Below are 22,178 nucleotides of genomic sequence, written 5' to 3'. Positions count from 1 at the left end.
CATTATATTTGAATAGCAGTGGTCTCCAACCTGGTGCCTGTGAGTTGCCCGCTAAACATTCTATAAATAGCCCTAACTTGCCGTCGGAGTTCCAGACTTCGGAAAAAATTGTATAATTTTGCGACCTTTTCAACTAAACGTTTCAATTTGAACTTTTGCCTCTACAAAATTACCCAACTCTTTTTGATTATACGCTGTCATTTGCGTTGCGTATGTGAAACATCAAATGGCAAACGCTCAAAAAGCGGAACAATGATCTGAGAAGCGCATTATTAGCTCGGGCCAAAAAACAGATCGCGGCCAAAGCAGCTGTGCGGGCTGATCTCGATCACGCGAACATTACACAGAGCTGCGCGATCAACTGAGAACGAAGCATTTAAATTCAGCGCAGAATTCTCTATCTCTATCTCTATTATAAACCCACAAATGACTATGTGATTTAAGCTTGTAAAAAGCCAGATGAAACATCGCTGATATTCTCAACATATTGACGCAAAAAAAAAAAAAACCAGGCGAAACATTGTTCCGAGAACAAACCAGTTAGAAGACATTTCACACCAAAACTTATGAATTAACTTTAGTAAAACAAACTTTTTTGGCAGAAATGTGCCTGTAGGCCCTATTCATATTAAAAATGCTGTTATATTAATATAGTCATGTATTAAATGTAGCCTAATGCAGTAATGTTTGTTTAAGTTATGGCAGTTTATTTATTTATTTTTTTCATTTATATTTATACTAAATGTTTGGGCTACTGTTTTTGATAACACATACAATAGGTTTATAGAAAATCAACAACAAAAAAAATCAATCATGAATATTTTCATAATTTTTCAGGTTTTTTTTTTTAACGCTTGTAAGTCTGAACCAGAATATCAAGATATTTTATTATTTCCCATATGATGGTGAAAAGTAAAAAAGCTTCGCCATGTTATGTATAATAAATATTGGAGTATAACAAATACAAATTCCTTCTAGATTATTTGATCCCTTGAGGTATGGCCCTCGCACACAAAAAGGTTGGAGACCCCTGGTATATAGTAACTATATGTTTTATAATTACAAGTTTGTGTAATTTGGGGTTACTGTGACATTTCATTATTTGTATTTTATGGCATTACATTTTTTGTTTTTATTTAAAGGCTGAGGCTTCATTAATAAACACAACCCCAATTATCATCATTGGTTTTGAGATGTTACTTGCTGTGAATACCTTGTCGGATAGGCTACAGTATTGTGGCATATAGTATCAGGACATCCTGGCTATAGTGCAGTGTGCACGTCGCACATGCATAGAGGCGAATGGTCGGATGATGGGCCTATTTGGGAGAAAGTCCAGGGCTGTTTTTTAGCCCCAGTCCGTCCCTGTTTCCCCCTCACGTCCAAATGCCGACGTTGAGGGTACCCCCTATTCGTCGCTTGACAACGGAGAGGGTCGTCCGATAGATTTGAGTGCAAATCCCTCATCTTTGAATTCTGACGAAATGGGGTTACACATCCAGTGGTTTGCCTGCGCTGGAAAGAATGGTTTTAGGCGACTGATTTTATGCTGCAAATGTGTATTTTGCAGTAGCGTGCAGCGCATATTGTTACAATCATTCATTGGTGCGGTGAGCATACATTTTCGTGAGGCAGAAACCCTTGTCTGAATGGGTATCACGCATAGGCGTCGATTTCGGGGGGGACGGGGGGGACGCGTACCCCCCAGATTTCGTCATGAGTCATTTTGTACCCACCACTTTTAACTTCCGTCCATATTAATTTGACTTTTGGTTCGATTTTTTTGACCGTTTTCAGTGGTTGTGAGGAGCAATATGAGAGAGAAATTTGGTAATCATTGTCTGACCCAACAAAAAAAACATTATAATATTCATTTTATTTTATTTTCCGTGTTCGCATTTATGAGGGAAAAAACAACGTGTCAGTTCTCGGTTACCGACGTGAATCATACGGTGACGCATTGCTGCCACATACATATTATTTTTTCACCTCAATTATGTCTACTAACGAACGAGATCCTATGTCGTTTTAAAATAACGATGCATTTTAATTGTTTATTAATGATCTAGTCTTTTCTAATACATATCTCCACATCTCCGCTGTAATGTAGTCTAGATGCGCCTTTCATACGGACAGGATTACATTATCAGATGGTAGCTACCGTTTGCTTTCGATTGGATTTTTTTTTTCGTTGGTGGACATTTTTTTTAGTAACTTTATAGTTATATTTCTCATGTCTGTGAGGCTTGTCTATACACTGTTTGTCAGTTCATTTTTGAGGCGCGCTCCAATTCACAGAGATAATGAAAGCGTTCCCTGTTCGTTTTCTTTTATTTTACAAAGGCACACCGTTTTCTTGTTGTTGTGAGTTTACACAAATAAAAGTAGTTGCGACTGATGTATTATTATATTCTGTATGACAAGAAATGGAGTATTTTAAGTTGTTTCCACTGTTGATAGGAAAATGCGAGTGATGGCACCGGCGCCTCCATCCATGTCATAGTGCGCGCTCCACACTCCGCACAAACACTCGGATATGCGCTTCATAATAGCAAACATTTATCTAGGTTAACGTTAGAGCGAGCGGCCATGCCAGACGGATAATCCTCTTCATGTTTAACTAATCAAATTCTGTTGCATTTTATTGCGGCAGTTTGAAAAGGGCGGCTGAGACACTTAGCCTATACAGACAAACGCCCAACGCTGGTGTTTTTCTTTAAACAAATTCGTTTAGGCTTTAAAATAAATATTGTTTATGGGCTAATTAATGCCACAATAATTTATTTATTTTATTTGTTTTGCATTGAATACCATTGAATATTTTCATTGAATGCATTGAATATTTGCCATGCACCGCTATGCCATCCTCCCATAGAAAGACACGTTAAGAGCCACCTATTTTCCTTATAATAAAGGGTTTCTATGAAAGGAAAACGCTTAATGTATAATTAAATGCATTGCGTTCATATTCTTTATCACTGAAGCTTTTTCTTTATTATAAGGGTGTATTATTCCATTAAAAGGAACTGTTTATAAGGTGACAATCTGTTATAGCCTACATCTTGAAGATTTTTGTATTGTATTGTATCTTCTGTTATAAACACGAAGATTGACATTTCGTTAATAAAACAAAATAAAAACACAAGGTGTAAAAAATAAACAACTTAGGCTATGTTCTGTTAGATGTGTTTTGACTACTTTTTGTTTAATTATATCTCTAGTTAATGAAGATATAGCCTATTAACAATCATTCATAATCATTACTTTTACGAAGTGGACGAGCGGAGCGGAAAATTCAGAAATGCGCTCTCCACTCACGAGCTCTGATCGGAACAAACCCGAACCTCACTGTCTCCTGAACTTGCGCAGAAACATCAAAATATAACCAGCTTTTTAAAATGGTTTTTAAAACTAAACACTATTTTAGCACAAATTATGAGCTTATTGGCGATTTTTTTTATAATTATTGACAAAATTAGAATATAGTAAAAGTTTTTTTTTTTTTTTTTTACTTTTGGGTGGGCCTGTTGAAAAGTGGGGCCGTGCCTGAGCTACAGGACATCTCTTCCAAAACATAACCTGCGCGAAAGAGAGAAAAAAATGAATGCGTCATTGTACCCAGCACTTCTGAAAATGCACTTACGAATGCGTCTCTGTCCCCAGCACATTTCAAACCAAACTGACGCCCATGGTATCACGACCTTTTCCTTTCTCTTTTTTTATATCATTTTGGGCTACATTAAAATTACATATTTACAGGACTTTATATTTGCTGTATGCTTAACACATGCCTTAATTTAGATGGGATATTTTATAATTTTAGATCACATAGTTTGATCATTTCCCCCTCACGTCCAACTGCCGACGTTGAGGGTACCCCCTATTCGTCGCTTGACAGCGGAGAGGGTCGTCCGATATTTGAATGCAAATCCCTCATCTTTGGATTTTGACGAAATGGGGGTTATCCATCCAGCTGGAAAGTATGGTTTCAGGTGATTAATTATGCTGAAAATGTGTATTTCACAGTAGCGTGCGGCGCATAGGCTACTGTACAATAATTGGCTCTCTCTCCTTTTTATTATTATTTTTTTTTTAAATATAATTTTAGGCTACATTAAAACGACATAATTGCAGGACTGCATATTTGCTGTAGGCTTAAAACATGCCTTAATTTAGGTGGGATTTTGCCGATGGTATTTCAATTTGCAATTGCTTATACTATTGATCATAGCCTACAACTTTGCTTTTTATGCGACAAAAAAAAGAAAAAGAAAAAAAGAATAGCCTACTTTTATAGAACTTTCTTCTCATTACTGATTATGATGTTGTAATAAATTAAACAGCCTACTGCAGAAATGTTTTTATTGCTTAATATGGACATATCCTTTGGCAAAGTGATGGATGCATTCTGGGAAGTTGTGTGTTTAAATGTAATATACCCGTGTTTCCTTCACTTAGACATTTATGCTTACCCCTTTAAAATTATATTAAAAAAATATTATAAAAAATATTAAGACTGTGCTTTTTAATTATGATTGATATTTTGGCGCAATTTTGTGCAACACGTCACTGTGTGCGAGTGCGACCATCGCAGAAACCATTGCCCAGCGCGATTCCACCACGGTAAGTCGCTTACAATAGTCTCATAAGAAAGAGAAATAAATACAACAGTCTCATAAGAAAGAGAAATGAATAAGCATTTACACGCCCAAAATTAATAAAATTACTAGTTTATAGGCTAGCCTATATGCCTACAACATGTTTTTTTTATAAACTCGTAATTGTATTAATATTACATATAATATATAATATAATATATAATTTCACTTAAATGCAATGCAAATTACCTATTAATTGTCATTTAAGTGAAATTACTGAACTTAAATATTCAAGCTTTATATACTGTAAATGATCATTCTAGAATTTCAGTTGGCACTTAGAGGCTTTTGCATCTGAACTCTTCATATATACAGTGTGTGTGTGTGTGTGTGTGTGTATATATATATATATATATATATATATATATATATATATATATATATATATACAGTGCTATGCATAAGTTTAGACACCCATACTAAAGTTGACTAAAAAGAGGAATAAAAAATCATCTTTTGGAAACTGAACTTAATGCCTTAATTTAAAAAATTAGGAAAAATCCAACCTTTAAGGACACCAATTTTCTTTGTGAATGAATAATGTATCGTAAATAAATAAATGTTCTTCCTTAAAATACAGGGTGCATAAGTATTGACACCCCTATGTTAAATTCCCATAGAGGCAGGCAGATTTTTATTTTTAAAGGCCAGTTACTTCATGGATCCAGGATACTATGCATCCTGATAAAGTTCCCTTGGCCTTTGGAATTAAAATAGCCCCACATCATCACATAGCCTTCACCATACCTAGAGATCGGCATGGTTTTATTTCAGTTAGCCTAATAGCTAATTTGATTTGCATTGAGAGATGATCTTATGGAAAGTACTCCATGCCAATCTCTAGGTATGGTGAAGGCTATGTGATGATGTGGGGCTATTTTAATTCCAAAGGCCAAGGGAACTTTATCAGGATGCATAGTATCCTAAAAAAAAATGTAAAAAAAATACTTAAAAATAAAAATCTGCCTGCCTCTATGGGAATTTAACATAGGGGTGTCCAGACTTATGCACCCTGTATTTTAAGGAAGAACATTTATTTGTTTACGATACATTATTCATTCACAAAGAAAATTGGTGTCCTTAAAGGTTCGATTTTTCCAAAATTTTTTAATTAAGGCATTAAGTTCAATTTCCAAAAGATGATTTTTTATTCCTCTTTTTAGTCAACTTTAGCATGGGTGTCTAAACTTATGCATAGCACTGTATATATATATATATATATATATGGTAGGCTATACACAACATTTTTTTTGTGTGGAAATAAACTCAATTTTATTTTGGACGTGTAAATGATTATTGGGGGAAAGGTTATTGGGGATATATAGAATTAAAGCAGAACAAGGATGTGTTCAAAATACTTCTTTTTGAAGCCATTCATTTTTTATGATATTGTGATTGCATGAATAAACAAGAGCAGCATTTGCTTAACTTCTTAGTCTAGTAGTTATTCATATTGTAATATGTAGTTTGGTGATCTATTCTTTTTTGATTTGTTCTTCTCTTTCTCTGCAGGTTCCTTAATCCCTGTCCTTTAAAAAAAAACAGCACCTCATTACATCGAGAAAAAAAAGAGCCACATTTGTCTTGTATCTTGTTCCTCTCTCTACTGTTGTATTGTGTTCTCTCTCTCTCTTGCTGTCTTACAGTCGAAAGACTGGTGTCTCTCATGTCAGGGCTCCGGAAACCAGTGCGGAAATGACCAGTGACTTTCCTTCCGTTACTGCAGGTGTGTTATTTATTTTGACTTCACTGGTTCAAAACAGTATGTTCATTTATTATAAAATTGTTCAATGCTATTCTCTTTTGTTATAATAAACTACTGTTTTTAAATATTGTGCATTGTTTTAACAGAGTCCTTCCTTCAAGAGCTTAAACGCTCACTGGGTGAGGAGGACATATATGAAGATGAAACGGCACTTCAAGCCTCAGCAGACTGGTCGACTCGAAAGAGCCTCATATCAGGGTGGTGGGAGAAAGAGAGACCCCGACTGGTCAACACCATGGTGGCTCGACAACATGCAGCAACTCGGATCTGCCAACATTGTGGAAATGGTCCAGCCGTTATCCATTGTTGTGACTGCCGACCACACCCATTCCTCTGTGGCCAGTGTGATGTCAGGGTCCACCAAGGTCAAGTGTTCCACAACAGGGATACGATGACACGTGCATTTTTTCATCCATTGCCTCCCACAACTTGTGTTGTGGAGAGGGTTCGAACCCAGTGTGGTAAGTTGTAGTTTTTAAGTCAAATTCTTAGACTGAAATGCTGTTTTCTGATAGGTCGATGAAGCCGTCAAGTGCATCTTGTTTAAAATAGTTTCCAGTAAATAAATGTTATTGTTTAATTCTCATCCATGTGGTTTTTTTTTTTTTTTTTTTTAAGAGCGTCTTGTTCCTTTGGAGATGCCAGAGACAATATGCGGTTGTCTACAAGTATCGTCCAGTGTCATCGCAGGACAGTCCATAGTTGTGGTTACAATGAATGGTAAGAAGAACTTTATGGGTTTGGGTGGGGGTCACTTCTGTCGAATTTTCTTTTTGATTTTTCTCAGATTTTCTTTATCATGGATGGAAATCCAGAGGTGTCAATAGGTTGTGTGTTGATTAGATTGGCTGGGCCCATCTATGTGGAGGAAAACAATTAACCTTTGTTTGAATGGAGATAGTTCATTTTCCTGACAAAAGTGTGACTTCCAATAGAGTGCCTTACAAAATTTTGGTCTGTCATAATTAACTTTGTGTATATATTTTCTTCTTTTTCCAGGGCGATATGATCTCAGATTGCCTCAGATTATATGCAAAGCATGTGAAGCCACTTGGAGTCCTGGAGTGGATGACCTGATCCGTAATGACTACTGGCCTGCCACTTCTCACTTTTCAACTGTGTACGCAACAGATGTCCTTTTTTCTTTTGAAGAGCTGAAGATGGCTGCACCAGGGATGTCTACCCAAGCATTTCTTAGAATGCTGGATCAACGCACTGTTCGCTTTGGCCGTGTAAGTATTTGTGGTAATAATTTCGTAACTCCATATATAATACTATGAGGGCATGATGATGATGATAGCACACATGAAAAGAGCCATTAGACCCTTTATAGACAACCATAAACTCATGTTCTCTCATCAGCAGTTTGCACTGAGACATTTATGAAAAAACAGGTCATTCTGAAGATCTCAAATTCAACTCCAATGGCTACTGACTTTGACATCTTTTCCCCAATATCATTTCCTGATCCCAGAAGTGTTCCCTTGGATGAATGGGCTAAACATTGCACAGGCTTACTTCTAAACAGTATGGAAGCCGTTGTAGCTCTCTTTGCGTATAGATTTAGACTGAATGTCAAACTATCCTGTATGTTTAATGGCCAGGTCCCCCAAATACACCAGTGTATAGTGTATGAGTGAAGTTTACACATTGTTTATTTCCTTCGATATGTATTCTAAGGAGTGGTAACAAAGTTTGTACAAACATCCCAAAATGCATCCATTTAGAATATTTTACTTAAGTGAGTATATTGTTTAATTTGATCCGTTTTACTGTTGTCTTTTGTTCTCTTTTACTAAACTCTTCTTTGAAACAGAGCGGAAACATCACAGCAGACAGCTTCCGGAAAAGCTTCTTGCAGTGGGAAGCTGTCCGATTCGAAGTGGAAAAATTATGCCAGGAGGACCACTTTGACTGCCCAGCGTGCAGCCCAGACATGCTTGCAGTATCCGTTGATGGAAACCGTAAGCACTACAGATTCAAGAGTGCAGCAAGGTACTGTGTGTGCATTGACGGTCCATTACTTTGAAAGTAACTGCTGTGAATTCAAAATCATATGAATATTTAAAGTTAATTTGTATCTCTTTTATTTAGATCGGAGGAAAAAGCCATCTTTGATGGCGTGTTCATCGCGAATGATGATGACGTCGCAAAATTCGTGGACTATGTCCATACCTCAACCAGTCATGTAAACTTGCACAACTTCACTATATTTACCTATAAAACACCACGTCCTATAGAGGACTTTGTTTGAACAAGTTTGGACTGTTAACCATCTTCCATGTTTTAGGTCTCTGGAAGAGGTGTCTGTGGAGGGCAATGGTCAGCGGCGCGTGAAACGTCTCAGAAGTCCTCAGGAAAAACAGACGAGGAGGGCCTGGAACTCGCTGTATGTCGTCATGGGGTTCTGCTTCGTGCCCTCAATATGTTCAGGGGGGAGATTTTTGCCTACCCCCTGTACCTCCAAAAGCAAATGGCCTGTAAACCAGTTACATTTTTTGCAATGGATGTGGCATGCAAGTACTGGCCTTACCTCCAGAGAGTAGCAGAGAAATGCCCTGAGCTTCAGGATCTCCTCACCATGAGGCCATTTCTTTCTGTTTTTCATGCCAAAGCTCATGATTTCAAATGTGAGGTAAGAAAAAATGATTGTCCATGACATTTTCTTTCCCTGAATTCCTGCATAATATTGTTGCCACTTAGGTTTTCTTTTTTTTTCTTTTTTTTTTTAAAGGTAAAATGGAGTGGAGCATATCAGGAGGGGGCTGGTTCGACTCTTGGGGAAGAGGTGGAGCAGTGTAACGCCTTCCTCTCAAGGATTGCTGTTATGACAAAGCACATGTCAAAAGCAGGTAAGGTAACCAGTAAATTTTTATCCTGATGACAATGGTGAGCCACTTTGAGCTCATGCATATATGCTGACTCTGAAAATATAAAGCTCAGAATATTCAACATAAATGGATGGATCGATTACAATACCATCATCCTATTTTATTTGACGTGAGGATAATAAGGAAGGGCAGTGCGATATAAAAAATACACATCAGAGGACCATTCACCTACTGTCCTGCCATAGTGCTCTAAGCCATTTGACTACTGTCCTGCGCCACTGTTTCATGCTATTTCTTCACTATCCTGTGCAACCCTTTCATGGGACAGTAATCAACTGGCACAAGACAGCAGATTAATAGTTCCAAAGTACTGTAAGTTATTATTGTCTGCACAGTTTCTTCTACTGCTACTGGAAAGAAAGGTGATAATCTCATATTTTTTTATTTTTGCAGGACGCATAGACATGCTGACGATCATGGCCATGCGCTGGAACCAACAAAAGTTTGACAACTTGGCTTCTACCCTTGCCCGCCGATATCGGAAGGTAAAGACACCAGTTTTCCCTTATGCAAAATGCATAGCGATATTGTAAAATAAAATATTAAATGTTCATACCACATATATTCATAGTCCACATATATACGAATATACTGTATATTTAATTAGTATTGTATGTGGTTTTCTAATAGTGAAGGTACTTCACAATCCTTATAAACAATTGTCAAAGTTGTAGGCGTTTCCCTCATTGTCATTTATGTTTGAAGGCCAAAATAGCCCTGCAAGGCCAGTTGCATAACCTGGAGGCCATGAAAACGGTAATGGACATCTCAGACAGTCAACTGGAGAAGTGGATCTTTGATGTCAATGAGTGGGCAGAAGGTAGGATATACTGTTTTATACTGTTTGATATGGTGCTTGATGTATCACTTCTGACTAAGCTTGGCTGCAATTCCAAAGAGGCTCATTGTAATCGTAGTCAAAGAGCACATACTCTGATTGCTGATGACGTGTGGACAAGATTATCCCCATGGGGACAATAAAGAACCTAGCTAACCTAACTATACTCAAACTTAGCTACAAGTGTAGCCTCTCAGTTACAGAGAAATATGAAAAGATTGTTGAGGCTTTATTTTGCTCATACAGCAAAAATATTTTTTCATGGAATCAAGAAGCATATTTCTTATCTCTTAATTTCTTCCTCTCAGCAACAACATCCCCAAATGATGCTGATGTTGCCGCTGTTGCCAACCGCATAGAGGAGCTGGTGGCAAGTGTTAAGAGGAGGTCCCAGCGTCTTTATAAGGATAGTGACGGATGCAAAGGACGTGCCCGAATCCGCCGAAAGATCAGGGAGGGAAAAAAAATCTTAACTTCTGTAGTGGAAAAGTACAACACCTTGGTTCCTAATGCAGAACAACTGACATTGGACACCATTCTTTCTGACGAGATTGTTTGGCCATGGCAGCTTACACACGGTGGTATGTACACAATTCCATTGACTTTGTGAAATAGTCACATAGTAGGACAAAATCTGTCATGGCTCGATTGTAACCCCAGAAAATATTGAAATGCTAATCTTAATTACAACTGACTTATGTTTCATCTATGTATTTCAGACTCTGTAGATCTAAGGACAAAGAGGAAAGCGTTCGACATTGTGATGGCAGTAAGGAGACTTGAGGAGGAGAAGAGGATTCTTATAGCTGAGATGAACAAACATTGGAAGTCTCTTTGCACCCGTGCAGACACCCTGAAGCAGATGTCATCCCAGCTTTCTAATGTGACATCAGGTATGTATTTGTTATACTTGGCATACATTACAATGTTTCTGAATGTTTCTGATTAATAAAGGCTCAATGTGTTTTAACGTAAGGTAAGACGTGGGGTCTGCTTCAAGATGGTATCCGAGGTCTACAGAGCTTGACAATGAAGAACAAAGAAGCAAGCAACAGCCTGGCAAAGCATGCGAAGAAATGTTATGTTCAAGTTCTGACTGAAACCGAAATTAACTTTGAAAGTGATTCTGAGGAGTACCATACCAGCAGTGACTCTGAGCAAGACTAAACATGGCCAGAGTCCTATTTTTATGCTGTTGTGTGCTGGGGAGGCAGCATTAAGAAGAGGGCAGCTGGGACAGGTTGGTAAGGAAAGCTGGCTCTGTGTTTGGCATGGAGCTGAGGTTAATCATTTAACAAACTGAGGATAATTTGCAGTAGCAGTCTTCTGTCATGCTCAACAACGAGGAGGTCATTTGTCCCCAGGGCAAACCAGCAACTCATTGTCACAGAAAAGGTTAGGGGAGAAATGGACTTTTCAGCATGAGTCTCACCCTGCGCCAGCCATCACATCACTTTCTCTATTGTCTAGTATCCACTATCCATTTCACTGTCTTACAGGCTACGTTTGCCCCTCCACACATTCTGGGCCGTGGTCCCAACATTTACCCCTGTTGGCTTGTATAATCTTTTTTTCTTTTTTATAAATATATTTAGGGCCCTGTTTACACGAGAACGCTCCCGGGTGAAAACGTAAAAATATTTTATCAGATGTGCCTTTCGTTTAGACGGCGACGGCGTTTTTGGGGCTTAAAAACGCAAAAAAAGTGAAACCACCCTCCAGAGTGGAAATCTTAAAAACGCACCACCGTCGCGTTTCCGTCTAAACGGTAAAAATGCAAAAGTCTGCTAGACAGTGAAGGCACCGATCAGTGCTTCACATTGCCACCTAGCCGCCTGGAGTGCATACTACATTGAATTTCACACACTTTTGCGTCACCGTATGCACGCAGATTTCCCCCTCATAACGCTCGTCTAAACGCAGAATAAAAAGTGATCACTTTTGCGTTTTCTCTTCAGATCGTTTCCGTGTAAACGTAGCCTAAGTTTCTGTTGTTCTATTTATTTGATCTTCTTTGTATTGCTTTTGTTAAGCAATACTATTACACTCTTTTTTTCCATAGTAATATTAAACAGCTTTGCACTGATTAAATCCCTGCAATGTTTACTTTTGCACTACCACCACTGCAAATCACTCCATAGCTGCCCATCATGTATCACAGGGTCAGTCCCTACCAGGCCTTTGTAATCACTTGACATGCTCTTCACTTTTTGCATTTGTGATTTATGTTATGTGTCTGAGCTATGTGTGTTGTTTTGTGGTTGTATAAGCTAATAAAAGCCTAAAATGTGGTGTGTCGTCTTAAGTACAGTGTTTATACTAGGGGGAAGACATTTCATCATGACAGTTTCCTCCATCTCCTAGATACATCTTACATGGATACATAGATAACATTTTTTCATGAGATCATATGGTTTATATGTATTTCTTTTAATGTTATTATTTCTGTCTTATTGCCAGGGAAGCTGGATTGATTTGATTATTGATATTTTTAAAACTATAATGCTACATTTATCAACATTTATTTAGATGTTATCATGGTATTCATTACATTATTTTAATAATGTCATTTCAGTATTATTATTGGTGAAACATTACAGTATGCTGTAAGACAGAACACTACAATGTGGGCTGAGCGGGTCACATACTCTATGAATCCCATATCCCTCAATGCAGGTCAGGGGGTTTTTAACACCAGTATAGCTTCAATGTACATATTTAATCAGTGGTTTTGTCACCAGCAACAACACTTTGCTCAGTTTTAAACTTTTCGAGTGTAGTTGGAGCCCATTCACAGCAGACAGCAGAAAAACAGAGTCGTCGAACAAGTCCAACCACCCAGCCCGGAAGAACTACAAGTAACACTAGCGTTGTAACTTTGTTCTGTGTGAAGTTGTAGTTTTAAAATATATTGGTATATTTCTCATAAGTAGAAGTTGGCAGTGTAGAATTTTGGGGGGGATGGGGAACACACTGGTCTCATCAGATTTTAAAAATTGAATTGTTAAATAGGTCAAACTAGCTTATTACCATATTTGACAGTGATTAAACATTGGAGACCATATCTGCATGACAGCTAAGGTCCAGAGCTTTCTATAACAGCTGGTCCTATGTGTGCAGCACATACTGTTGCTAAATGACAAGCCTGCACAAACATGTACTGGGTTCAAGGTTCAGAGCAGAGGTCAATAATTCAAATCAGGAGTAATGTATCCTCTTCAGACTGACATATGTTACTGTTGAGGTTTGAGACCTTTCCAATGATGTGCTTGCTATAGTCTTACGACAACGTTTACATTTTTACATATCATGAAGCCCATTTTGCAGGCGATAGCCTCCTTTATTGTCCCCAGAGGGATATTTGCCTTGAGTTCACATACTTCACACATAAAACTTAACATATTATTTTATCATACATCTGACATATACTTACAATAAAAAAAACATAAACAAAGTGATATGTAGCACATCAAAGCCACAGTCTATTGCTCATCTTTCAACCTATCCACAACCTACACACCCTATATGCATTATATCATGAAGCTATTGCACAACTGCTGCAGCCTCAAGCAACATTATTAAAATTTGTAGTTGAGGTAGGTTTAAATTAGGCCTATAGTTTAGAAATATTTAGTTTACTTTGGGATCCCCTATATCTTATGCCTAAGGATAAGAGCTCATACTTGGTGGTGGACGAAATACACAACTTCCTTACTTGAGTGAAAGTATTTCATCTCAGATACTACTGGTCAAATATTACTCCGTTACAAGTAAAAGTTGTAAAGACCTATTTTTAAAAGTACAGAAGTACTTGTTTTTAAAAATACCTAAGTATCAAAAGTAAAAAGTAAATGTCAATGCATTGTTTTATTATTGTTGTATGTAATACTTAAAGTACTGTATGCCTCTGAATCTACGTCTGCCTACCCTCATACCAATATCACATTTATTTCTTGAACACAGTTCCAGTAGTGGGATTGAATGTAAGATTGGATAAGTGCACTCAACGTCCACAATGGTTTCAGACACCCAAATGGCTGTTCCCTCAAATATTGCCCTATTTACATTTTTTTGGCTTTTAGTATGAATATGTTAACCTTACTGTTATCTATAAGCTAGTGTGCTCCAAAAAAGTGACAAAAGTCACATTTAGAAGACCAAACCCAACGTTGAAAATGAAAATTTATGTCAGAATCTATGTCAGGTTTATGTCAGAATCCAATGTAAGATTGACGTTGATCTCCAACGTTGGAAAGACGTTGTATTGTGGTTGAAAATGAAAATCAGGTTCACGTCAGAAACCAACATCAGTCAACCCGACTTTCATTTCCAACCACAATGCAACCCCTGCAACCAAAATCATCCACTGACTTATGTTACTTTCTACTCATGGACCTTGACAGAATTGTAGTGGAGTAAAAAGTATGATATTTGTTTTTCAAATGTAGTGAAGTTAAAGTAAAAAGTTTCCAGAAAAAAATAATAATCAAGTAAAGTACAGATACTCAAAAAGTGTACTTAAGTACAGTACTCAAGTAAATGTACTCTGGTACTGTCCACCTCTGGTTAAGGTTAGAATAAGTGGGGACTGAGGGTATTTCATGAATAATGCAACATTTTCCTGAGAATTAAGACCAGAGGCCTTTGATCATGAAGACATAGGCCAGATTAAACAGCACATCAGTCCACATGTGGCCCACCTTGCACAGCCAGGCCTTAGATTTCCTACCACTGTCATAGGCCTACAAACCGCCCACAGTCAAGTCACTCCAGGGTGACCAGATTGATGTCCTCAGTGTCCTGGCACGTTCCATATTGTCAGGGAAACGTAGGAAACCTACCTCTCCCTGGTTTTATGACAAGAAAACATTAGACTTTAAAATTATATTGATGGCCAAGCTGGAAATGTTCCTGGCTTTAACGATTTCTCAGGCTCATGTCTCCAGTCTTTCTGGTCTCTGAAGTCTGATGTGCATGTACCTTATGTCATGCACATAATGTATGTTGATTGATGACAAAGAGGAGGAAAAAAATATTTGTGTGATTTCAATTCATTTTCATATTAATTGTCATGGTTCTTTCTTGACCTGAAAAATCATTGCTGACCCATGTACCATTGATGAAAATTGATAAATGTGCCTCTTCTCTTCATTGGGAATGTTTGAAATGTCTTAATAACTCTCATAATTGTTCTGAACAGACAACCATGATAAAAAAAACAGTCCTGTGTGCAAGCGATCAGAGGTAAAAAAGGATGCAGTCTTTCAGTAATACATCCTGATGACGGAGGCATCTATCACCAGGGATAGGAGCCCATTTACTTTGCTCCAAAATTACCATAAATACTGACTAAAATGTACATGATCAGTTAGTATAATGTCAATGTGGTACTTGTTCTGGTTGCCTTAGGCCATTGGCTTTTGGCTTGCTAATCTGCCTTAAGGTGGACGAGGACGTAATTTTCTTTTAGAAAGAAACTTTGTTGTATTATTTTCATGTTATCAATGTGAAGCTGCTTTGATACAATCTGTATTGTAAAAAGTGCTATATAAATAAAGGTGACTTGACTTGACTGTCACTACATGCAACTTTCCACTATCTTACTTTTCCCATCAAATGCAGTACAAAGTCATGACACATTAATTATTCAGTGCAGTCAATGAATTGGACAGACCAATCATAAAATGTAACAATTGTGAATTTAATTATTGACAAATATATACAAAACAAATAGTACAACAGTATAAGTAGTAGTAATAGTATTAGTAATAGTACAGGTCATCAGGCGAATTTGCTGGCCGGCTCCCAGGTGTCCTCCCAGACTCTGCCACTGTAAATAGTCCACAAGTCATCTTACACACAGCATACAGTACAGCCTACAGCTCACAACTAGTCTTCAGGCTCAAGTTTGAAGATATGTCATCTGAAGCTGAAAAATAAAGGTTTACCCTTTTTCTGTTGGATAATTTATTTTGGTTTATTTTAAATGGCGTTTGTCAAACAGCAGTCATTTTGTTCCAAGTGAAAACTACTGGACTCAGTCGCTTGGACACAGTCATCCCTACAATCAACCCTTTGAAGTTCTGCATCGGGTTAACCACATCAGAAATTATGTGGTTAAAGGTCTCTATGTTGGTCGCAGAGGGGGTCAGCAAAGACGCAATGGCACCACAAAGGCATCTGCGTCACATCTACATGTAACTATGAATTGGGCTTAAGACCCCATCAGAGCTGAAGTGGACTAGAAAGTGATCTGCATCATCTTTAAGTGAACTCATAATGTGAACACAAAGAACACAAATGTTTTTGGTTCATTTGACCTCACAGGCCATTTTAATTGGACTACATTTGGTTCGTAATGGGAAATATAACTGCTGTTTGGCAAACACCGTATAAAACAACCCAAATAAACAAAATAGAATTAGCAAATGTATAGGGCAAACAGGTTAGAATGCATTTGTTTCAGATGTCATATGACCAAACTTGAGCCAGATGACTACTTGAAGGCTGGTGTGCACATGTTCTCATGTGGTCTCAGTTCAGTTTACTTTAAAAGGGATCCGAGTATGCTTAGATAGTTCCTTGGGCCCAAAACAATTATCAGTCCCACTTTCACTTCAAAGTTCAATTTGAAGGCTGAAAGGGACCAGATTTTAAAACACTAATACCGTGTGTGGTTATGGATTAAGTGACATCAGCCATCACTTACCAGGAAGAGCAAGGTAGCCAGCGCACTTTGACCTCTGCTGCCTTCCCCTGCAGAAAAACACACACACACACACACACACACACACACACACACACACACACACACACACACACACACACACAAAATCAGTTCAGTGAAGTTACTGTAATGATTTTATCATTCAAATAATGATGTTGTACTTAGCTCTCTATACTGGCGTTCTTACTTGGAACATCATTTAGTTAACAAGAGTACTTATGTATTTTTTGTAAGCTCAATAAAAAATAAGAATCTGTTGTCGCATTCCATTTGCATTGTTGTTTTTGTTTAGGATTTACAGTATGTCCCTTAAACAATAAGAAAGTATACTTTTAGTCTAAATTTTATATAATTATAAATACACTTTATGTACTTCGTAGAAATACACTTAATTACACTTAGGTGCACTTGACTTATACTGAGAGAAAAGTCCAATTATATTTGGCCTGTACTTGTACTCTATCTTTTTATCGAGATATACTTAAAAGTATAATTAAGTATTCAAAGTATACTTGGCTTGTAGTTTTGTTAACAGTTTTGATCGAGTAGCCTAATAAATAAACAAACTTTTTTTAACATAGTTTTCATATATAGTCTTATGAAACTTGCGAAAATATTGTTTAGAATATTGACATAAACCATATGTTTCTAATTCTGCATATCTGAAATTTTGTGTTGGCTAGTCCACTGGCATCGGTACATCGGAATTTACTTTAATTCTACTTTACTCTTTCACCACCATTGACTGAATTTTCCAGCTATCCATGTTAGGATAGGATTGTTATACGGTAGGATGTGCTATGACACATCTTCTAATACAGAAACTCTGGATCAAAACACAGGAGAAGAAGAAGCTGAACCAAGTGATAGTAGATTATTCACTCAAATGTAAAATAACGTGATCATCAAACATTAAAAAGCTTGTAAATCAAAACTGCTTAATATTACCAAATGAAATGAAGCGTAACACATGACTGTGAAGCTTTGGGGTTGTTGGACTCGATCTACTCCACTTGTGTTTTCCTGTTTTGATCATCATTCTGAATCTGATTAAGGCGCAGTCTTTAACAAAAATGTGATTTTCTCAAATTCTTTGTTTAAAATGTTGCCTTTATGAAACTTACCGACATTCAAGTGTTGATAAAAAAGAAAGCATGAAGTACAGTTAAATGTATTTTTCAAGTATAAAAAATATCTACATTTGAACATAGTAGTATACTGCAAGTGCAAAATAATATATAAATAGTATAATGTTATCTTCACTTAGAGAAACTTGCACTTGTGATAGGGTTGATAACTACTGCTCAGTGTTACCGTTTTGTCTCATGTGGATTGAAAGATGAGACAGACATGAGTCAAGAGATAATCAGACAGCCTAATGAAAAATGTGGTTCTACATCTTACCCCATTCATCCGTCTTTCCAATATCTTATCGTATAGATACATTGTCTGTCGACTGCATTTGCAACCTTAAATGACAAAGGCAAAAAAAAGTTTGGTTCACTTCAAATGGGTCTGAGTTTGCTTGAGGTGTTCATTTATCACTGAGTCACTGTTCTTAGTTCACTTTGAGGGCTGAAAGAGACCAAGTGTGAATACACCCTGAGTTTGGTCCAATTAAAGGGGGCTACATGCAAAAACACCTTTACACCCAACACATGGCTGCTGATATACACATGGGGTGCAAAGAATAGAAACAAATATACACAACACTTCACAAATATAAGAATGTCTACTTGCTTTTTGTTTTCTTCTTTTTGGCCAGGGTAGCGGGTGGGGCTTGTGTGGCTCCTGTACCTGTGGCTTAGGGGTGCAAGGGGAAAAGATTAAGAATTATATATTCAGTATCTTGGGGAAGTTGCTTAATTAATAGAAGGGGGTGAAATTCACATTGGTTAACTTTATATTACAGTTTTTCTCGATTGCTTAAACACATTTCTTGAAACTATGCCTCGTATTCTCAAAACTATAAACACAAATCCATAACGTCTCACCCAATTCCCCAAACATCCTATTTTCAGGTCAAAATGAAGCTCTACACTCAAAACCATTCACTCTTGCTGAAAAACCAAACTTTGCCCTCAGACAGGACACACAAGCCATCAAAATCACACACACTACAACATAGTCACTGGTGCAATAAATTCAAAACAACATTTCCAAAACTGGTAAGTTATGTTGCTTGTGGTTCCCCCCTCACAAACCTTTTCACATGATGAACACAAAAGACACAACCAGTGGATACATTGGCGCATTTTTATTCATACACAGAAAACACACACACACAAAAAAAAATGTTTTCCTGTTTTACTCTTTTTTTTTTTTACTCTCTCCTCAATTTTTTTTTTTCAACATATGACAGTAAAAGAGCACACACAAACCATATTCTAATATGGAATTCGAATTGTATTGGAATGGTAAAGAGTGTTGGACATGACAGGAGGGTCTCCACTCAAGGAGACAATATGATGTACACGTCTAAGAATGTTCCACATGTGGTTGAAATACCATCATTGGCCTAGAAAGATAACATTCTGGGAGTCCAGACTATAAAGGAGAAAGGATGCCCTCCCTTCACTGTCACACTCTGCAGCCACTCTGTGTGACTGTACGACTGCTGGCCTTTTCTTGCAAGAAAATAAACCTCATCAAAGACTATTGGAAATGTTTGTCTCTTATTCAGTGATAGAATTTTGTTTGTCACCACACCTCCCTGAAGGCTCTCGAGGCGACGGTAAAGCGACTCAAATTTGGCCTTGGCCAAATTTGGGCCCAGCCTCCCTCATAGTCATACCATTGACTAAGACATGGGCAACTAGAGTGGCTTGAATTTCATCTGAGACTGCTTGTCTTCTTATCCTTGCCCTTCCTCCTCCTCATTCTTATCCCTCCTCAATCTCTTCCTTCACGTCTTTCTGGATCCATTGTTCCAAAACTCAATAAACTGATTTGGGCCCTTTTATATATCTATTGAAGATTCTGATTGATGTGTGTTAAATTTTGACTCTTAGTGTTTCCACCTGGATAATTGTGTGCTAACTGAGCTGAAGCTGTGCTGACTTGAGTGAACAATATTGAATGCTAGTGCTTTATACATGACAACATGGTCTAAGCAATGAGAAATGAAGGGATTTGTGTGTAGAGTTTTGCAGTGACAGTTCAACAAATCTGACTCATGTGTCAAAACAGGGAATAGTGTTTATAGTTTAGTGAAATGGGTGTGCTTTTTGATAAATGGCATTATGGTTTTGAAATTTTAGTTCAAAAGCCTGGTTATAGTGTTTAAGCAATCGAGAAAAACTGTAATACAATGATTACAAAACCATGGAGCCTATTTACAGATGCGGTGCAAGGCAAGATTACTTACTTTGTCTTTTCTTTAGTTGACGTTGAATGGATGGTGGGGCTCGTCTGCCTTGGCTTGGTTTGGATAATGGGGCTTAAAGGCCTCATTATACTTCTGCGTCGGACCTACGCCGGAGCCTATACGCCGTAGGCAACGTGTTGGTTTTAATTTATACTTCTGTGTCGTTGTCCGCGTTGACGCGCACCTAGGGAGCATGTGAAACCCCGAGGGAGGGGTTCTGGCAGACCAATCACAGCGCTTGTGTCCGCGTAGAATTGACGCGTTGTTACATTTTTGGAGAGGTGCACGTCAGGGTACGCCGTAGGGTACGCGCGCTACACACAGCCTACGACGTAGCTACGGCGGCAGTTCGACGCAGAAGTATAAATAGGCCTTAAGGTGCAAGGGAAAAAGGTTAAGCATTTTATATTCAGTATCTTGGAGGAGTGGCTTAATTAATTAAAAGAGGTGAAATTCCCCCTGTGTAACTTGTTTTATATTATGCACTGATTGCAAAAAAAAAACATAGGATAAATTTACAGATGTGGTGCAATGCAAGATTACTTACTTTGTCTGTTCCTGGGTGGTAGAGGCTCCACAGGCTGCTGAGCCTGAGAGTCGATCGTAAACAGTTCAAGTGTAATAATTTGCTGGTCTTGTGGGATTAGCTGGTCTATGGGCAGGGGCTGGTCTTGCTGGAGGGGCTGGTCTTGCTGGGGCTGGAGGGGCAGGGCCTGGTCTAGCTGGGGCTGGTCTTGGTGGAGGGGCTGGTCTTGCTGGGGCTGGAGGGGCAGGGGTTGGTCTTGCTGGGGCTGGAGGGGCAGGGGCTAGTCTTGCTGGGGCTGGTCTTGGTGGAGGGGCTGGTCTTGCTGGGGCTGGTCTTGGTGGAGGGGCTGGTCTTGCTGGGGCTGGAGGGGCAGGGGCTGGTCTTGCTGGGGCTGGAGGGGCAGGGGCTGGTCTTGCTGGGGATGGAGGGGCTGGGGCTGGTCTTGCTGGGGCTGGTCTAGGTGCAGGGGCTGGTCTTGCTGGGGCTGGGGCACATCTGTTGTGAAGTTTGCAAAAATATAAATTCAGTACACATTGTCAAGGAAATCAACAACAAACACTAATGAACTATACATAAAATTATCTTACCATTCAGTTTGATTATGAAGTCATATGCCCTCTTCATGCTGGTTAAGAAAGGCGTGTGTTTTTGCATTGGTGGCAGATGCGTGACTACATCTGCCATCAACTTGCCTGTGCCCTTGTGCCTCTGGCTTATAAATAATATGGGCATATAGCCCAAGGCAGAAAGTTTTTGGACCTGAAATGAAACAAAATAATTAACACATTTCCAATATATTATATTGCTACATTACTACATATATGGCAGTCCGTCTACAATTTAAAGACCTAATCTGGCAAAAACTATTTGTTCACGCTTTCAACAAGTGTTAAGTATTATTAAAGACATGTTGTAAAATTAATACACAGAAATATTAATTCATGAGTATTTCTTAAATTGCAACTGTCAGTGCTCGATTTTGTTTGAAGATAATTAATCAGATGTTGTTACAGTAATGAAGATGGCGTCTACTCCACACTGACTTTGAATCAGAAACAGAGGGCAGTTTACTTGGTGTATAAACTAGCTACTATTTGATTCATAGTTCATCCCTATCCCTGCTATCCCTGCCATCAAGTATTCACAAGTATTTTAAAGATAAGTGTAGTCTAGAATATTTCCATCTTATGTACATACACCAATGTATTTTCAAGATTTTTTTTTTCACAACAGAAGTACACCTGCATAAAATGAAAGTATCTTTACATATTGTCTAAGGAGAGCTTTTTGACAAACTGTTTATCAGAGCAACTTGTATGTGATGTACATTTATCACTTGAGCATCATGTGTGCTGCCAAAGCAATTTAATAGGGATGTACAGTATGGTGTGGTTTTTAAACGATTG

At 38.1% G+C, this 22,178-nt stretch overlaps 1 long non-coding RNA gene across 1 annotated transcript; it reads left to right on the top strand.

Annotated features, from left to right (window-relative positions):
- Positions 1 to 8,944: 8,944 nt before the first annotated feature.
- On the top strand, positions 8,945 to 10,064 carry LOC311293988. The gene is made up of 3 exons (XR_014627989.1): positions 8,945 to 9,275; positions 9,708 to 9,799; positions 10,020 to 10,064. It is a non-coding gene; the product is annotated as an uncharacterized lncRNA (long non-coding RNA).
- The last annotated feature ends 12,114 nt before the right edge of the window (positions 10,065 to 22,178 follow it).

The sequence above is a fragment of the Rutilus rutilus genome, assembly GCF_951802725.1.
Source record: "Rutilus rutilus genome assembly, chromosome: 7".
Lineage (NCBI taxonomy): Eukaryota > Metazoa > Chordata > Actinopteri > Cypriniformes > Leuciscidae > Rutilus > Rutilus rutilus.
Note: the sequence above shows the minus strand (reverse complement) of the source record. Positions and strands in the feature narration are given on the sequence as shown.